Source organism: Natrix helvetica (genome assembly GCF_964273705.1).
Source record: "Natrix helvetica genome assembly, chromosome: 3".
NCBI lineage: Eukaryota > Metazoa > Chordata > Lepidosauria > Squamata > Natricidae > Natrix > Natrix helvetica.
Window position 1 is genome coordinate 127,265,310 of NC_138549.1, and position 16,991 is coordinate 127,282,300.

The 16,991-nt window shown below is 41.1% G+C and overlaps 1 protein-coding gene across 3 annotated transcripts in view; it reads left to right on the top strand.

The window, feature by feature from the left end:
• Window positions 1-5,839: 5,839 nt before the first annotated feature.
• PRELP (proline and arginine rich end leucine rich repeat protein) overlaps window positions 5,840-16,991 on the top strand; it is a 34,438-nt gene continuing 23,286 nt past the window's right edge. Inside the window, exons 1-2 of one of the 3 annotated variants that reach the window (XM_081946967.1) lie at window positions 5,840-6,031; window positions 15,475-15,649. The gene's annotated coding sequence lies outside the window, so the exon portion shown is untranslated. Of the gene's footprint in view, window positions 6,032-6,286; window positions 6,405-15,474; window positions 15,650-16,991 lie in introns of those variants that run through there. The other 2 variants (XM_081946966.1, XM_081946968.1) reach the window with 2 other exon arrangements.

Here is a 16,991-nt window from a genome sequence, read left to right on the forward strand (position 1 = left end):
TGACCACCCAAACGCCCTGCCCGACCCCTCCTAGCCAGGACAGAGTCGGGGGGTGGTCATCGACAAAGCACGACCCTCAGAGTGGCATTGAGGGTCGGCAGCACCTCTCCCAAATGAAAAACCCCTCCGCAATTTTGCGGAGCTCACACGGCAGCCGCCATCTGCCTCGGAAGCTCCTCCTCCTCCAGTGATGGTATACCCACAATTTGTGAAGGCATCCCATTTCTCTAATTGTTCTGTCAAGAAATTTCTCATTCCTAGCTTGGATCTGTTTGATAAGTTTCCATCTCACAGATCCGTCTCATAGTTACTTCCAGTTGAGCCGGGCATCACCTATTCTATACATTTTTTCTTGCCTGTGTGAAATACAATTTTACTCTACATTAAATTGATTTTTTGGTGAGAAATGATGTTCTAATGTGGTGTTCAGTTTACTACAATGATTTTTGCAAACTGCATTAAAGGTTGAAGAATACGCCTCTACTTATACTGATAAAGGTTATTCTTTTTCAACATTAAATCATACAGTAAATCAAATACTTCCAATCCTACAATTGAAAACACATTAGAAAGACCGTTAGTGGATATTTTGCCATTCTTTCTCTTCTCCTTTAATTAAATATTTCTGCTTTATTTTTTTTTCTTGGGCCTCCTTGCAATATTTCAAAATTCTCACAGATCCTTCGCAAAGAACCAGTTTTAATTTAACTGGAATACAAAACAATATTTCTGGTCTGGAATTCTCTGACTCTCACACACACCCCTCGGCTCCTCAACGCTTCTCAGAGTTATGTACAGAAATATGCTTCTCTTTTATTGTTCATTTTCAAATTAACAGGCCAGCTGGTTTGGGGAAGAGAAGCAGCTTCTCCTTCCTCATGCACAAGCCTGATAGAAGACAATTGCCCCTTCCCTCCCCCTCCCCCTCCCCACTCTCTCTCTCTTGTTCCAATGCAGCATCTGGAAAAATGTACGGTCAGGGATAGGCGCACCCCTCCCGCAGCTTTTGGGGAACACACACACACACACACACACACACACAGAGAGAGAGAGAGAGAGAGAGAGAGAGAGAGAGAGAGAGAGAGAGAGAGAGAGAGAGAGAGCTGTCTCCAAGGTCTGCTGGTGGGTGCCTTAAAGAAAATAGACCCGGGAATTGCTCCCTGGATGGGTTTTCCTTTCTTAAGCAATTTAAGAGCATTGCCACCATCTTGCAGACTTCCTTCCCTGCTTTTTCTTTTCTTTTTCCTGGCAATCTATTGTGGATGGACAAGCAGAGCTCCAAGAGGGATGGGGGCCCAACTTCAACCAGTATTTTTTAAAAAAGGATGCAGCCCGGAGACCATGCAGTCCACTCCCCCACCCCAAAAAGAGCCTCCTGTTGGTCTCCCCTCCAGGGAGGAGAGCAAAGGAAGACGATTGAGGGAATCCCCTCCAGTTCTCCTCTGCCTCCCCATCACCCCGTCCGCACATACCTCTTGAAGGTGCTGGGATTCTTGGACCCCTTTCCTCCTTGCCCCCCCCAACATCTGCTCTGAGAGCAATTATAGCTAAAAGCAAAAGGTCTTTGGAAGCTGCAGCTGTCCTCTCCCCCTCCCTTTTGCAGAAACTCCTCTTGCTGCACAATTGCTCTGTCTTTCCTGACTTTCAACTTCTCTTGTCAGATTATCTTCTCCTGTCCCCCCTCCCCCTGCACGGTCTCAGTTGCTGCTTGGAGGGGGGAGATTTCTGGATTTGCAGGGATGAGAGGAAAAGGGGAAGGAGGAACAGGCCCTCCAAGTCTGCCCCCCCCTTGGCGTTTTTGCAACCAAATCCTCCCCCCCCAAACAGAGGACCCCACCACCCAAATACAGGCTGGCCCCATTACTGGACAAGGTGTGTGGGTGGGGTGGGAGGCTGGAGCAGTTCCGCTCTGAATGGAGGGAGAGGAAAAAAGTTGGGATTCTCATTGCTGCAGCCTTTAAATGGCAGAGAGAAGCTGAACTTTCCCCCCTCCATTCACAGAGGAGCTGCGGCTCCCTTTATGCCCCCACTGGCTCCCTCCCTCCCGGGGGATGAAGTACCTGAAAGGGAGAGGCAGGTTGCCACAGTTCCACTGAGAGGACATTTCTGACAAGAGAAAGTTATCCGGTCTGGCTGCACCTGAGCTGGTGGAGCACCCGTGCGATCAGAGCAACCACGTGGCTTACCTGCACTAGCTGTCTCCCTGGCGATGGGCTGGCGGTTGTGGGCGCTCCACCAGCTTGGGTGCAGCCGGACCGGAGAACATTCTCTTCTCAGAAATGTCTTCTCAGTGGAGCTGTGGCAGCCTGCCTGTCCCTTTCAGGTATTTAGACCCCTGGGAGGGAGGGGCCAGGGGGGCATAAAGTGAGCCGCAGCTTCTCTGTGAATGGAGGGGGAAAAGTTTGGCTTCTCTCTGCCATTTAAAGGCTGCAGCAGGGAGAATCCCAACTTTTTTCCTCTCCCTCCATTCAGAGCAGAACTGCTCCAGTCTCCCCCCCCCCCACATTGCCCAGTAACCCTAAACTTCATGCTTTTCTCTGTGCTCTCCTCAGCTCCTTGCGACTGCATTAGATGTCCAGAAGCGGCTTTTGGGGCTAATGGGGCTTGGATTTCCAGCCCGACAGCCCCCACCACTTCTGGATGTCTATTGCAGTCGCGAGGAGCCGAGGAGAGCACGGAGAAGAGCACAAAGGTTCTTGGTGCTCCGGGTAGCAGCAAACGTGGTTGGGAGAGGTGCGGCTTGGTTTAGCCTCCCTGGACATTGCAGCAGCAGCCCCAAGCGTGCCGATCTCAGTGTTTTTCGCATTAGGGCATGCTGCAAGAGGGAGTGAGTGAAGACCTTTTCTGGCAAGCGCAAAGGACTTCCCTGGACTTGCTTTGCTGAGCACAGGGCGACAGGTCTGCACCTCCACCACCAGCAATCCGGAAAAGGTCTTCACTCACTCCATCTTGCAGCACAGCCCGATGCGAAAAACGCTGAGATCGGCGCACTTGGGGCTGCTGCTGCGACATCCAGGGAGGCTAAACCAAGCCGTGTGCCTCTCCCAGCTGCTTTTGTGGCTTCCCGGAATGCCAAGAACCTTTGTGCTCTTCTCCGCACAATCCTCAGCTTCTCACGATTGCAATAGACGTCCAAAAGTGGTGGGGGCTGTCGGGTTGGAAACCCAAGCCCCATTAGCCCCAAAAGCCACTGCGCTAGCAAAGAACTTACTTACCTCCTCGGCAGGCAGCAATAGAGAGCCAAGGGCCCTCTATAGGGTGCTTAGAGGCGTGGTGAGGATGGGCAGGGGGAGCAAGTGGACCAGCGGCAACCGGATGGATGGGGTCCAGGGGTGAGCGAGCAAGGGGGCGTTCCACTGCTGGATCCGGTTCTAAATGGCACGCTAGATTTGTGGAACCTCTTCTAGCGAACCGGTTAGAACCGGCAGGAACCCACCCCTGACTTTTAAAATGACAAAAATACATTTTTCATCTGAGTCTGAACTATTGTCTTTTTTATATAGGAGGGATCCAGAAAATTAAGTACTGTACTGTATAGTTAAATCTTATCGCTCGGTATGTCATAATTCATCTTTTTTTTTAATATAAAGATTTTTTTTAAAAAAACAGACTTACACAAACAAAATATAAAAGCATCTTGCAATTACAGCCAGTGTGTCGATTGGTTACAAAACTTTTGTGCATCTTCTCCATAGTCTTCACTTACAATTTATAGAAAGTATCACATTATCAATCTAATATATATGTATACATTATTATCATTATTAATCATTTATTTGACTATAACTATTATTCCTTCATTTTATACGAGATATTCTAAGTTTTGAATTAATTTATATTATAACAATTCATTACATCCTCCTAAATCCATCCAATAATAGTGCATCTTTATATTATATTCTGTCATTCCATTGTCCTTATATTGTAAAATTTTCAGTCATATTTCATTTCCATATTTTTTTGTCTAACCATTGGTAAAATAAATCCCATATTTTATAAAAATGTTTATCTTCTTGTTCTCTAATTTCAAGCTTTACTGTATAGTTAAATCTTATAGCTCGGTATTTCATAATTCATCTTCCATTATCTTAAATTTTATAGATTTAGATGCAACTCTTTGAAGTCTATCAGGCTGAAGCAAACATTTTCACAAATCTGACATCAACCTGAAATCTTTGCAAAATTGCAAGAGACTTTTGAGAAAAAAAATCACTTGACCATTTGTGTTTTAGGCACATACACATATCCCAAACTGCCATTTCTTTTTCAGTTGGATGAAATAAATGAATGAACGAAATATAAGTATTATAAAATAAAAATACCTTGTTGAAAATATCTTGGTCAACAAATAAGTAACAATTAAATAGTTTAAAATATAATAAATTGTACAGGACCAGTGATGTGCAGTCAGATGAGGCAAGTGAGGCACAGCCTAACCTCTCATCATCAGGCAGTGAGTCATTCGATGGGAAACTTGCCTTTTGGGAGGAATGACCCAGCTTGGCTCCCGCTTTTGATCTGCCGCCCAACAACTGAACGGAGAAGTGAAGAGGCAGGAGAGACAAAGCAGGAGCCAAGCCGAGTCATTCCTTCCAAGAGGCAAGTTTCCTGTCGAATGACTCGCACGCAGCTCTGGCAGGCGGTGCCGTGGCCGAATCCAGGGCGGAGGGCAGCAGGTCGCAACTGAGCATGCCTGACTGTGGAATTCTGGGAGTTGAAGTCCACAAGTCTAAAAAATCTGCCTCACTAGCTATAAACGGGATATGTTAACATTTAATGTAGGCTTACAATTTGTTTTTTGTTAACTTTTATCTTGGTTTACTGTACAATCCTAAATGCGTTTAGGCAGTGCTCCCACATAAACATTACTAGGATTAAACTCAATGGAACTTACTTTCAAGATACAATCATAGGACAAAGTTATGATGAAATGATGCAAAATACTTGTGTCCATGATTGTGTTTTCTTTTTCTGGACTAATTTCCTTAGAGAGCTTTAAAGAAAAGCGATACATACATTGCATTATGCTTTCTGTCTCTTATATTAAGAAGTATTGGCAGCCACTATACTTAGACAGGCTATCATTATTAATAATCATAGCATAAAAGAAGAACAGGGTAATAAAGCAATTGCATTTAGAAAAATAAGAACGGTATTGATTTGAATTCAAGATCTTGAAAAGAAATGAGTAATTTGGTGAGAAATTTTCATTTATTCCAGTTTAGAGAGCTTTAAAGAAAAGCGATACATACATTGCATTATGCTTTCTGTCTCTTATATTAAGAAGTATTGGCAGCCACTATACTTAGACTGTAGGGTACACTTTTATTCTTAAACTGCCCCCCCAAAATTGGGGGGAGTTATGTGTGGCTTTAAATGACTGAGTTGGCACTATCATTATTAATAATCATAGCATAAAAGAAGAACAGGGTAATAAAGCAATTGCATTTAGAAAAATAAGAACCTTGCTATCTGCTACCATTCATGCCCAAATCCACAAATCCTACCAAGTAAGTTGGGTTCATATGTCCTTCAGTCTATTTTGTACCATATATTGTTTTACTGTAAAGTCAGGAGAGGTTACCCTGCTAATAAGAAATGTAAAGTGCAAAGTAAATATATAAGTGTGGCTATGTATGTACAGATGTGCATGGGCACACATGCTTTGCTTAATGCTAGTGGGGAGCCCTCTTGCCTGAGCAGAAGGAACCGTTTTTCCATACGATTCTCTCCACAGGCAAGCAGGAGGACACACATGTAGTTTAAACGCCGAGGAGTTTGGCTGCCAAAGAAAGACGTTATTGTTATGATTTTCTCCTCCTTCCCTCGCTCCCACCGCCCTCGCTAAGAGAATCTCCGAGGAACAAAACCAGAGAAAACACACACAGCTTGGAAGAGGCTCTCATTTGTATCAGGACCGGATCAGAGTGAGGAGGAGGAAGAAGGAGGAGGAGGAAGAGAAAAGGAGGGGAGGAAGAGCCCGGAAATTAAAACACACAAAGGCAGGCAGCAGGAGGGCAGGTGTCAACAGGTAAGCCTAGACCAAGTGTCTTCTTTGGGAATAACCTCATCTTAGCAGGCACTCTTTCTTTCACCACCAGTCAAATGGGATGCTTCTCCCTCTACTTTGCAAGGTTTCATGTCTGATTCTTTGAAAGGCTGGTTTTCTGACTCATAAAACTTCTGACAACCAGAAAGACCTCCATGTGAAGTTTGTGATTAAAAAGCTGAAACTTCTTCCATGGGATTTAAGGATTTCCCCCCTCCCCTTTGTTTTGTTTTGTTTTTGTGTGTAGGTCAGTCTTATGCTTATGAACCCCACACAAAAGCAAGGTTCATTTGCTTGATACTGATTCATAATAATAATAACTTCAATAGATGGGAGAAGGAGAGCTAGACTCCAAGTCAGTAAGTTTTACATTCTTAAGAAAGAAATGTCTAAGTGGTACTGATTAATTCTATTTGCATGACATTTAAAGTTGTTGTATCAGTGCTATAGATCTTGTTTGAAAGAAGAAAGAGTTTCAGAGTTCCTTTGAATAGCCAATGATGAAGTTTTGCTTCTCTATAAAACAATGTTATTTGGGAGAAAATCTTGTGATGTTTGCTTTCTCTCCAAGCAAAAGAATAAATACCCAGGCTTTTCATTTCTTAAACTAGTTTCCTTTGTAACAAGAAACTGAAGTTCAGAAAGGAGGAACCAAACAAACATTTAAATACTCATAAACTAGGGTCTTAGTTTTCAATACCCCCATTTTTTTCTAAACCTAAAGGTGATTCTTAAAGGATTTAACTAATTGCAATCTGTACTTTACCTGGAAGTTCTCTTAATTTAGAATTATTTACTCCTGAGTTAGTATGTGCAGAACTGTTCTGCAGAGCTGTCTAGCAATACGTATTAAAGTATTTACTTGGAAGCAAGTCCTACTGTTTGTTGTATTTGTTGTCCTTAAATAAATAAAAACAAATTGGCTCCCAATGTAAGTTTGAGCACATTAGATTTTCCTATAGCACAGTCCTAGATATATCTAACTCAGACATAAACCCCATTCAATAAATGCAATTTTTTCCAGTGACAGATTAATCTTTATTTCTTTATTAAATCTATATGTTACTTATCTCACTGTTAACATAATTGTGCAGGTTTATTGAATGATTGATTGCATTTTAGGTATACTGTATATGCTGAATTTGTGCTTCTTTAGGGACATGCCTCTCCAAAGCACATTACTGATTTAGCATTTCTTTGGACCAAATGATCTCTCATTACTTGTTCCTGTAATGATTGGAGTGTTGGGAAAGATGACATTCTCCAGGATTACTCCACAAGGTTGCTCAGGAGCCTTGCTCAGATTACTTTCACTGGACCTTTGTCCATTGCAGTGGAAGACAATCGCATCAAACTACATGCATGAGATATATCTTGTAATCATTCAATTTTTGAGGGACAGCAGGTCTATTCTTGATAGATTGAGGTCAAGTGCTTTCCAAAAGAAGAACCGTTTTCCTGCAATGCATGTACCTTGTGCCTTGCTTTTACAAGTGGAATTGAATCTGACTCATGTGATTTTGTGAGAAATTAAGAAATGTTGCTGAAGGGAAGGGCGGGCACATTTCCCTTACAAGTAAAAAAAATTGGGGGAAGGCAAGATAGATAAATGAGATTGAAATGTGAGAAGGATATAAGCAATTATGTGAACTCATGTAGGCATTCACCTTCTGGGGAAGTAGCTGGACTGAATTATAGACTGCACAAACAAAGTTGAAGAAGTACACAAATTAAACTGATCATGCTTGGAAATGCTCCATCTTTTTTACTATATCCTCTTGTAAGCCAGAAAAACTGTAACTGAGCTCCAAAGAGATCACTAGTACAAAAGTCAGTCATGAGAATAAGATAGATGGCTACATTATCAAAAGTGGCCATGATAGATAATTGGTTAATGGAGTGGACTGCAGGTTTCTAATCCATCTTAACCTGGTCATACAAGTTGTTACTGCAAGGCAGAAAGTTTGTTGAATTCCTTTATAAGGCTCTAGGCAAATCACTAAATATCATGTATTGTACATGAACTCAGAGGTGGGCTTCAAAAATTGCAGCAACGGGTTTGCTGTCCTATTGCTGGGGAGGTGTGGTCATGGTGGGTGTGGCCTAGTCGGCCTAATCCCCTCTCCCCAGGCTCTGGAGGCTTTCCTTGACTCTCCAAGAAGGCAAAAACTGCTTCCCCCGGGCTCTGGTGGCCCTCTGGAGGCTGGAAACAGGCCCATTTCCAGACTTCCTGAATCTCCGATAGGCTTGTTTTCCCCCCTCCCCAAGTCCTGTGTGGGTCCTGTGTGGACCCTGCACTTACCTGGCATGATGAACAGGCCGTGTGAAGACTCCTGGGAGGGGCAGGGTGGGGTGGGAGGGGTGGGGTAGGTGTGGACAGTCAGGGCTAGTATTTGGGGGTTCCCCAAACTGGGCAGAATCCTAGCTAGAGGATCGCCCGAATCCGTGTGAACCCCCAGCAGCCCACCCCTGCATGAACTGCTTCAGTTTATATCCATACAGGAGACTTATATATTCTGGAAAAGATGGGCTCTTTATGATATGTTAATCAGCTTTCCTTTACCAGGTCGATAGCCTTGGTCAGCACTGCCCAGGTCTGAAATACACAAGTATAAACGTCAGCCTTCAGAGATACAAATGGAGATGGTTCATGGCTGTTGAAAGCTGTAAATTGGACTGTGGTTCCTGAGCTATGAGATGTGTTTTAAATGGGGGGGGGGGTCATTTTTTCAGGATTCATAGCCTCCCAGTTATGCATTTTATATTTGCAGCTCCAAAGAGCAGGAAATTCCATTGGAAAATTATGTTCTCAAGGGAAATAGCTAGAAGACTGGGCAGTGCCGATTCTCCTTTATAATAGGAAACTGGATGGGGAAGAGACAACTTACAACTCTTACAGCTTTTCATCCTGTTTTTGTGTCCTCTGGCCAAGAACTGTAAATGAACCCCTTAAAGGCATAGTCATGTTATTGTTTTTGAAATCTGGATTTAGGCATCGGGGAAACATAAAATTAGCTATAAAGGGGCAAGTATTAACCAAGAGGAGCATTGCAATATTGCAAAAAAATCAATAGACAGGTTGGTCCCAAAGGCTTTCTAGGCAGGACACAGCCTATCTGTGGAGAAAGCTTTCCCTGAAGAACAAAGGATGTTACAGTTGAGGCTTCTTTCTTAACCCAGCCCACACTTAATTTTGGCTGGTTAATAGTATAATTGCACTGACCCAAGGCAGGCACTTTCCTGCTTGACTTCTTAAACTTTTTGATCTATGGAGAGGTGGTCTTTTATCATTGTCTCTTTTTCTGCATTTGAAAACAGAGCTGAACATCTGCTGCTATTAAGTCCATGTGGTCCTCAGTCAGGGGTGAAATCCAGCAGGTTCTGGAGAACCGGTAACGGAAATTTTGGGTAGTTTGGAAAACTGGCAAATGCCACCTCTGGCCCGCCCCAGTGTGGAGTGGGTATGGAGATTTTGCATCCTTCCCCCAGGAGTGGGGAGGTAATGGGGATTTTATATTATCCTTCCCCTGCCACGCCCACCAAGGCACGCCCACAGAACTGGTAGTAAAAAAATTGAATTTCACCACTGCCCTCAGTGCTGTGACATCATGGTGGCATGAAATGGGAAGTACAACAGGGGACAATCCATAAATTCACCAGCTAAACTCTGTGGTGGATGTTTTTCTTCAAATAGAAATGGATTTCTAATATTGACTACCCCATGTGGATTGTAAGCCTTTACTTTGGCTTTTTTGAATGTTTGGTTCCTACTTAGCCTGTTCTTTTGATGTTTTAACTCTAAATTATTTTGTTTTAACAGCAAAAGAAAGATTATGACTCATATAAACACTGGCAAGCAGAGGAAGTATGAAAACAAATAGTCATGGCTTAAACATTTGGCTAGAATCCAGAATATTACCGATAGAGAAAGCAAAATTACCAGTTTTTTTTTATTACTACAAGCTCTGGCCCAATGTGGAGAACTAACCAATTTGTCCAAGGTTACTGGCCATGAAATGTACTTCATCAGTATTTGGAAAACCTTAGCCAGCAATCTTATTGCTAAAGGCCAACGAGAGTCTTCTCCAATCATACATACAATTGGATCTTTGGTTGCAAATCAGGCAGTGGACAGATGCTGAAGCCAAAAGAGAAAGATGCTCATTTGTATAGCACATTTTTGCATGCAAAAATCCTATGTTCAATGTCTGGCATTTATGAATAGGATTGGTAAATGCTCCAAGTTCATATCCAGACTCAGAGCTGTGGCCAATCAGAGCAAACAATACTGAGGAAGGTAAAGGGAGTGATGTTCAATCAGAGAATAATTTGGATTTATGTATTCAGAGGCATGTTTCTGAGCTAGCTAGCGTCATTTACAGTATAAGAGTTCATGGGAGAAATCCTTAGGAATTTTCTTCCACACTTTTCTGAGAATGAAGTGGTTGGCTTCTATATGAAATTCCTGTATAATTAGACCAGCGTGTTTATAGACATGGATCTCATGCTACATGTTGTTAGTTTTAAATCTCTATTTTTAGGCAAAATTGTCAGACTATTACCTTATTTATTTCTTAAATCTGTGAGGTAGCCTATGTCAAAGATATAGAGAATAAAAAGGTCTTTGCCCATATTCTATCCAGTGATTTAGTACTATTTAATTAAAGCATATTATATCGACGTCTATGAAGATTCTCAGTCATTCAGGTCATGGTTGTCCCAAAGTTGTTTTTTTCAAAAGGCAACTGGACTTTGTTTTTCCTTGAAGATGATTTGCTTCTCATCCAAGAAGATTCTTCAGTTCTGAACTTTCCCAAAGTCCCAAAGTTCAGAACTGAAGAATCTTCTTGGTTCTCCCAATTTCCATGAGAAAATTGAGTTTAGAAGCAAGGTATTAGTTTACAAGAGGAACATTATATTTGGAAAACACTATAGAATTGTTCTATGAGGGAGATGGGTAGTTTCTAGATGGGGTATAAAATAAATAAATAAATTTCTTTGAACCAATGCTTGTGCCACCCATCCCCAATGGTCCTTCCCAGGTTATTGTTTGGAGATTAAAATGAATGTTGCCCAGGAATGCCACCTTGGATCCCAATAATAAAGAGAGGATGTACATAGAAAAAAAAAACAGTAAATAATCTGAATCTAAAAAGGTCTATCTACTTAGTTGGCATTGCTACAGTGCAAGGCAAATGAAGTTATTATCTTTTATTCCTTGTCAGAAGATTATGATATGGCTATCACAAGATTAAAAGAACATTGAAATAAAAAAGGAATATTCTGACACATTTGGTTGACAATTCTCATTTCCATTCGCTTTTTAGTTGGATATTAAAAATTAGTAAGAAAAGGGTGATATGAACTGTATGCACTCCAGAAAAAAAGCATGCTAGGAAAGATGCTCAATTTGTATGACTTGCTTCTGCTCTGGATGGAACTCAAACTCAGCATAGACATTTTGCTTGGCAAATTGATGGGATTATTTTAAGGAATGTCATAAATGTTTAATCTTCCTTGGGGGAAGGTTTATTTACTAATGGACTTGGCCAGACCCAGTGGCTTTTAGCTGATTTGTTCTATTTTATTAAAGAAAATAATTTGGGTAAATATATAATTTATATAAATGCTAGCTTTGGTTTTGGTGAAACAGCTGAACTATAGCAGATATATTATTTGTTAATTCTCTAAAATACAGGAGGAACTTTTTTTTTAAATGAAGCTGGCATCACTGCAAAAAGAACTTACCCTTTTTCGGACAGCCCTATATAGCAGAAGGAATTACTGGCATGATCCAAGACATTTCAGGATTTCTATGTAAGAACAAGCACTTTGAATTTAATCTGGAAAGCTGTGGGAAGCCAAAGTAATTTAGCTAGAATTTAAGGACATCCCCACATACAAAATGCTAAAATAATCTAGCTACTTTAAATTTTACACTAAATAATTCATTTATACTCAGAATATAAATCCTTCATTACTTGTAGTTTTCATTAGCAATAAAGTGTCCTGGCAAATTTGGGTTCTACTTTGATTACATAACCCTAATCTCTATCTCATAATTTAAACAGTCTCGTGCAATTCTTTATTCCTTACAAAATGATCATTTTTTCCCCTGATAACCAATACGGAACAACAGTATATAAAGTTTATTTCATTCCTCCCCTTCTCAAAGAAATGTAGTTGTATGACCTTAATTGGTTATTGATAGATTTCTGAGTGAGAAATAGAAAACATTGGTTACTTATCAGCCAATTGGAACCCTCAAAATATTTAACCCCTCCTTACTTGTTGCCGTGAAGCTAATACATTCCAAAAGCAACCCAGGATATCAAAGACACTATAAATATTCTAGCAAAAGCTATATTGATACACAAGTGGCTGGTTATGTTAAGCATGAGGAAATGATTTTATGGACTCATTTTGTTCATGAGAAACTGAAGAGTAGAATTTGCCAAATCATCATAGCTGGACTCTCCTAACATCAGGATGTCTCAAACCATAACAATGAAATGTGCACTTGTTATTTGTAATAAGGCTCATACCATATAAACAACAAATACCATGGTTACTGTTGGAAATGAAAAGGAGTCATTCCCTATGGTGAGCTGTTTGTGTGCAATGGCATCCATGTGCATATTCATTGCCACACAGTTTGCTCTTCAGAAGTGCCAACAGGATAATTTCTTGATGGAGAAAATGGCAGCTACCCAATAAGATGAGTGTCTGAATTCGCAGAGTAGCTACACTCTTCATTCTGTTTCCACTAATCTCCACAATTATTAGTCAAGTGCTTGGAGGAAGAGCCAAACATGCCATTACGCAAAGGTCAGACATTCTTCATAATCGTGGATGCTTGCCCTAGTCGCTCTAGCGTCAAATGGCCAGGTGGAACGGATGGTAAGGTCTACCAAGGAAGCCCTAAATAGGATGGGCCCGGGCGACTGGCAAATGCGAATAGACCATTACCTACTGATACAGCACATCACACCCAGTGCCACCACAGGCAGAAGCCCAGCTGAGCTCCTCATGGGCCGCTCCCTCAGGTCTCACCTAGACCGGCTACACCCCAACTACTCCTCAGAAACACCCCCAGACTCCACAGGCAAAGTCCGGACATTTAACATAGGCGACCCCGTTTACACCCACAATTACACAGGGGGGATTCTGTGGATACCCACGACCATCATCGGAATCTCAGGCCCACGGTCCTACTCCATCAGGCTCGAGGATGGGTGACATTGGAGGAGGCACATTGACCAACTCCGGGGACGAATGGCAAACTCCTCACTCTGACAAACGCCGACGACACCTTCGCAGCCCGAGCCGCACCACCCCCAGATCAGTCCGGAAGCATCGAGGGACTTATCTGACTCCGATGGGGCCCGGGAAGATCCACCTCCGGAAGTTCCAGACGAGGCCTCTGAAACATTCCAGAGGGTTCCTTCGGACGGGCTCAAAGAAGCAGCAGGTCCGACCGACCTGCGCGAGGGAAACCAACCAACTGAACTGCACAGGTCCAGCAGGACGACACGAAGACCCACCTACCTGCGTGACTACATCACCCGTTAGAATGTGCCATCCTAAAGGGGAGGGGTGTTAGATACTCCCCCCCCGGGGTTGCAGCAAGACAATAGTAGTTTCCACTCAGGTCCTCTCTTTTCCGGCGGGTACAGAGAGGCCCCTGATTGGCTGGAGTGCTGGTCGTTCCCCTTTAAAAAGGGAGCTGTCCGACCACGCATTGAGTGGATGCCTGCCTTATACCAATAAAGAGCTGTTATTATTGCTAGCCTTTTGTGCCTTTCATTACCCAATCCAACAGTCTATTAGCCTGTAATCTAGCTATCAATAGTGTCTATTGCCCTCTTGATCAGGGAAAAATGCATTTCCTTAGTTTGAAGTCATATATATCTTCATTTCCTCAGTAATGATAGATTGTGTAAACTTCTAGAGCATCTCTGTACTGAAGTGAAAACATATCTTTGTACATATGTATTGGTTACTAGGAGTAGCAGTCCCCCCACTAGTAGTGTTTCACCTACTAGATTGCTTACGTATTGTGTAAGCCTAAGCCAGTCTATGATAAAAGAAGATGGGGAGGGGACGTAAAGAAAGGAAAATTTTAAAAAACTTCCCAGAACTTAGTCAGTTGTCATACCTGCCCTATTTCTACCTGAAAATCCCCTAATCTTGGCTAATGCAGAGACTGGATGTCATCATAGGAGTAGCTTTTCTGAAGAATGTAAGTGCTTGCCAAAAACACTCATAAAACAAAGAAAAAATAGGACAGGGGCAGGGGGAAAAAGCAAAAGTTGGTTCTTCCATTGTCCATTAACTTGTTACCTGGTGACATACAGGAATTTAAAAAATCTATACTAAAGTAAATAGTTCAGTCAATTATTTTCAAAATCAGTCAATAATTTTCTTGTTATTGCATTTTAAAACCAAGTAAAACAATGAATGTAGAATTCATCTTACTGAAATCATTTAAGGATCACTTGGTATAAGGGGAACTAGTTGAATACATGCTTCAAATGTGACTTTGATAAGTCAGACATTTAAAATCTTATTTTAATAAAGGAAGTATCCAGCAAAGATCTGTTAGTATATGTTTAATTTGTTTGGATTACTTGTTTATATCCCATTGATTTAGACCAGTTTCACCAATATGATTTCTCCATGCTGAGTGAGAATTCTAGGGAGATGCAATCTCAACAGACCTTGAAAATTTATTTGTATATTGCTCAGAATCTCTCTATGAGGGAAATGGGTGGTTCCTAAATTTGATTAACTGATAAATAAATCAACAAAATACCAAAAGTTGACCTACACCCCAGATGGCCACCACTTGTCTAAATAGAGGAATCAATTCTCCAGGACATAATCAAGAGGCTGCAATTTCTCCCAAGCCAATGCAGGACTGCACATGAAATTAATTTTAACAATGATATCACAGGAAGTTGTACTGGCAGGTTTGACTGTTTTTTCCATTTTGGCATTTTAAAAAAAAGATAGGAATGGAAATTGGCAAGTTCTGGGAAGCAGCCTATTCCAATTTCCATGCTTAAAAACCCAAGCACCATAACATCACACAATTTCATGGTACTGTTGTGGTTTCAGACAGTCTCTTAAATATTAAATTTCAAAAGGTTGACTTTTTTTCTATTTCCTTCTTATTTTTGTGGGGGGGGGGGGGGGAAATGACCATTTGGGAGCATAATTACAAGAAGATATGCAAGTTGAGGTTTGCCCATTCCTGCAACAGGGGTTGGCATTTTGTGCACAAACTAACCCATTAGCTCCATAATTGAAATGTAATAATCACATCATAATTATGAAGCAAATGTATATAACTGTATCATTGCTTACAAATGTATCATCTTACAAAAACATACTAAAATCTAGGATGTCTTGTTTTTTTATAGAACTCTGTTGCTCTGAAGGTGGAACCAAATCTAATGTTTTACATTCAAAAGATGTTCATTACAGTTAAGTAAATGGTTTAAAAGAAGGATGCAACTCAAGAGACAGCAGTTGGTCATTTGTAACTCAAGCACTGGGAGCTAAATATAACTGTGACCTTCTCTGGATTCTACTTTAGTATGTATACCTTGTGTTTATGTGTAATCTTCTCACTCTTAATTTTGCTTTTCGCCCTTTATAATTTGCAGTTCAACTCACAATATATTATTTAAACTAGTAGACAAATGTGTTTTATAATATTGAAAGCCAACTGCATAAATATAGAAGCACATGACATAATCACAGTTTTCATCATCGTAAACGAAACGAAACAAATTCAAAATAGATTAGCAGCTCTCCTATAACTATTGCTTCTATGGGAAAACTCTAAATGAAAATATTTACATTTTACATGCAGTTGTTTGTTCATAACATGGTCAGTTACATTTTGCCTCAAAGATGACATGCATTAAAATAGAACTGCATATTTTCATTTGCTTACATATATGTACATGTGCACATTTACAATGACAATCGGTTGCATTACAGTCCAGTACAGACATAGAGAGAAGATTCTGACTTGGTGATTTGCATGCTTCAAGAATGAAACATGAGTGGCAATTTCAAAGCCCTTGATTTGAAAAATTTTCAAAATAGAGGACTGTCCTCTGGCTACCCTTCAGGTAAAAGACTCCTGGGTAACATAAACATTTGGACATGTTATTTATTCACCCTAAGGGTGAGCTACAGTTCAAAGAATGTAAGAAGAACAAGGCTAGCTCAGCCCATGTGTCCAGATAGTCCAGATGTCAAGTGTCAGGGAAATCAAGAGATCCAGACAGTTCAAATGTATATAAAGATTTATTGCAAGCTTAAGTTCTGTATAAGAATCTGAACCACTAACGGTTGAAGCAATTTGGAGTAGATAAGAAGTTGATTGTGGGCTGCACTTAGATCTTTTGTGGGTGTGAAGGGATTCATGACTGATTATGTATTTGACGCCTCCCTTGGATTCAGCCTAGCCATCTCCTACACCAGCATTTTGGATGGGACATGGCTACCCAGATGCATTTGGAAAGCTCAGGTGCAGATGCAGAAAGAATGAAACTATTTTAAACTGCTATGCTCTAACGTCTGCTATTCAAGACATAAGATGCAGCCATCAACCCTATTAGCTATTGATAGCCCAGTCCTATCTAAATTAGTGTCCATCATCAAATCACTGCTGAGCCTGAATGTATTCTCTGGTAAAGTAATGGAGTTTTGATATTTTTCATGTATGCGAAAAACAGCAGAGAAGGGAGCCAGAATGAAAAACTCTTAGATTTTGCTGGGCAGGTTTGCTGGGAAAAATTCAATACATTAAAATAATAATGTTTTTATAGCGTTTTGATATTTTCACACATTTTTTTCCTCTGCTTACCACAGTTCAAATATTTTATTAGGGCGCAATCTGAGGCAGAGAAAAGAAGGGTTTTAT